The sequence below is a fragment of the Myotis davidii genome, unplaced genomic scaffold, assembly GCF_000327345.1.
Source record: "Myotis davidii unplaced genomic scaffold, ASM32734v1 scaffold963, whole genome shotgun sequence".
NCBI lineage: Eukaryota > Metazoa > Chordata > Mammalia > Chiroptera > Vespertilionidae > Myotis > Myotis davidii.
This window is the reverse complement of record NW_006294116.1, coordinates 2,022,485-2,025,854: the sequence shown is the minus strand read 5'-3', so window position 1 is coordinate 2,025,854 and position 3,370 is coordinate 2,022,485. Positions and strand designations below refer to the sequence as shown.

Genomic DNA, 3,370 nt, shown 5'->3' with positions numbered 1-3,370 from the left:
TAAGAAACCATTAATAAATGTTTTAATAAAAATTTCATAACTTAATTTTTACAATAACCTGTTATACATTATCTATAATGATAAAAGCATGATATGCTAATTAGATTGGACGTCTTTCCGGATGAAGCCAGGGCTTCGAGGGAAGCCCAGCTCCTGGGTGCAGGAGGGAAGCAGGTGCTGGCAGCTGGGGGAAGGAAGGCCTACTCTGCACAAATTTTTGTGCACCCGGCCTCTAGTTATTAATAATAAAAGCTACAACTCAGCAAATCAAAATTATAAAAAATAGTTGCATCTATCCTTTTCATTCATTTTATTAATAAAATATATGTGTTTTTTTGAACAATGTCTATCCCATACATTAAACAGCCTACAAGGCATGTCCATGTAGGTACCCGTCATACATCACAATCTCATCATATTCTAAATAAAACTTGTCATCTTCTCACATTTTTCTTTCTTTTTGGATTCCCTGTATCAGTGAAAGCTATCATTATCAATGAATCTCTTAATAAATACCCTGGGAGTCATCCTGGTTGCTTTGCTTCTCACATTCATCTATCCCAAATCAAAGAACTTCTCTTACAAAATATTCTTTAGATATGTCCCTTCCCTTCTACTTTAACTGCCAGTGTTTATTCCAGGCCCTCATGTTTTTCCAACTAAATCACTGCTAAAACCTTTTTAGCAGCATTTTATCCTCCAGATTTCTTTCTCTTAATATAGGCTCCTTACTGCAGCCAAACTAAACTTTCCTTAATAAAATCAGATCATGCTTCATTGGTTTCTTACAAAGTCAAGACAAGTCTAATATTCTTTAGCATCACCCATCTGGTTCTTCTTGATCTGCTCTCTGACTCTTTGTCTTTGTCTGACCTACCACTCCCCTGGATACTATAAGCTCCTGAAAAAAAAAAAAAAAGGTATGACTTTCCATTCCAGAAACCTGATAAGCTCTTGAAGGGGTCTTTGTTTTTTGTAATACTTTAACCCAAAGCCTAAAGTGTGTTTACTTCACCTTTTTCTTCACTTGGCTCAGGATTCTTGTGATGTAAAATACAAATTATTTTATACATTTCACTTATTTTCGTCTATAAGGTGAAACTAATTTGATTCTTACAATTACAATGGAAATGATTTTAGCTTTTTATTCTTTTTGAAAGAGCTGAGCAAAGAAAACCTTGCAACTTGCATTTATTCTTAGAGAGATCAACCTAGTTTTTATTCAGTTTAATGTTACCAACCTCTTGTAAAACAATGTAATACAGAATTTAATAATCCAAAAGGGCAATTTTTAGGCACCCCTAAAAATCACTGTTATGTATAATATCTTCTGAGCTTATTATGAAGTACTATTTGTTTTTGTTAGTATTCAAATGAAAACCAAAGAATATGGCTAGAATATTTAAAGAGTAACAATTCATTAAAGAAATATATGGGGACTTTAATTTAAGTTTAATGCTATTTTATTTTCCAACTCTCTTTAAATACTTATACCTGAAGGAGTGTATATCTGTTCCATTTTTAGTAAAACATCTAAAATAGGAAAGATATGTAGAGAGACTATATACTTTATTCCAAAGTTTTAAAATTTATCTTTCCTAACCTAAATTCATTAGTCTGTTAATTTTAATCTAATTTCAAAGTTGCACACACCAAATTCTATTGAATCATAGTTTGTTTGGGCTGCTATAATAAAATGCCATAGATTGGGTGACTTATAAATAATAGCAATTTACTTCTCACAGTGCTCGACAATGGGAAGTCTAAGATAAAGTCACCAGCAGTTTTGGTGTCTGATGAAAGCCTGTTTTTTCATAAATGGTACCCACAGTTGGTGGAAGGGTGAGAGATCCCTCTAAAGTCCCCTTTATAAAGACACAAATCCCATTAATGAGGGCTTCTCTCATGACCTAATCAAGTCCCAGAGGCCCTACCTAACACCATCATCGTGGGGGTGAGGATTCAATATATGAATTTGGAGGTAGCATAAACATTCACACCATATCGGAATCCCAAGCACTACCAACTCTAATTATATGGCAAAAAGCTGAGTACAATGTCCATCACATAGAAAGATTTAGTGAATAATAGATATGGCCATCATTGGTACTTGTAAGAAGAAGAAATATATCATTACTACTTGATAATGAAAGAAGAAGACAAAGAAACAGAGGCAAAAGTGTGAGAAAGGGGGAGAAAATAAATGGTGGAAGAAATGGCAAAAACAACTAGAAGCAGGTGGAGAAGGAAGAAAAGGAAGAAGAGGAAAACTGGGAAGTGGGGTGGAGAAAGGGGTCATGGAGAGATGGAGCCAATGGGCAGTACAGTCTGTTTTTCTAGGAACAAAGCAAATCGCTTTCCTGGGAGAGGAGCAGTGCAGGACACCAATAAAATGAACTGGAATTTAAACAAACATTAGTTGTTTTACAGTATTTGCTGCCTCAGTATTTCCAATATGAGGCCATGTACACATGTTGATGTTTTTATGTAAGTAAGCGTGTGCAAGGAAACAAACATATCAGGTTTTCCTTTTATTCAATATCTCTTTAGTTTGAAAAATAATAAGGTAGTTTAATCCATTAAAATAAAGCGTGGAGGTTATTTACTCTATAAAAGTAATATTTAGCAGTATTAATATATATCCATAAAAGAATAAAATTTTATATAAAATTGCATAGGTCTCATCCCATGTTATCTATTCTATAGTTATACTTCTAAGTAATCAATGTGTTTAAAAATTGCATATAAGCAGAAAATTTTCACAAAGATTTATTAGCTGATACTTGGCATTTTCATACTTCATTTACATGTCCCTTCAAGGGAATACTTATAAGGTCAGATTTCTGAATATCTTTTTCATTGTAAATGAAGATTTTTTCGCTGTAAAATAAACACAGATATTCAACTCTATAATATTCTGTAGCTATAAAGTTAACAGTTATGAAATTAAAAAACAATGTATGTGAACAATTTAAAAGAGGAAAGTGAGTATGGGACAAATTTTATGCCAATGAATATAAACTTTTTACATAAGTAATGCATATTAAATATAAATCAACACATACACACAAATTCATATATTCACAAGATGTACAACTTACATGGGTTGCTGGTTACCACTTCTAAAAATAAATCTGAACACACAATAGGGAGAGACAAAATCCAATCTAAACTAATAAAAGAGAAACATGGTAATTGGCGTACAACCGCTACCCTTTTCATTGGCTAATCAGCAAGATATGCAAATTAACTGTCAGCCAAGATGGCGGCTGGCAGCCAGGCAGCTTGAAACTAACATGAGGCTTGCTTGCCTCAGTGACAGAGGAAACCAACATTCCCCCGCCAATGTTCCCACCTGCCGCTGCAGGCA

At 33.8% G+C, this 3,370-nt stretch overlaps 1 protein-coding gene across 1 annotated transcript in view; it reads right to left on the bottom strand.

Moving 5' to 3' along the window:
* The window catches only part of CCSER1 (coiled-coil serine rich protein 1), a 666,528-nt gene that overhangs the window by 30,487 nt on the left and 632,671 nt on the right, over positions 1-3,370 (bottom strand). The window lies entirely within an intron of this gene.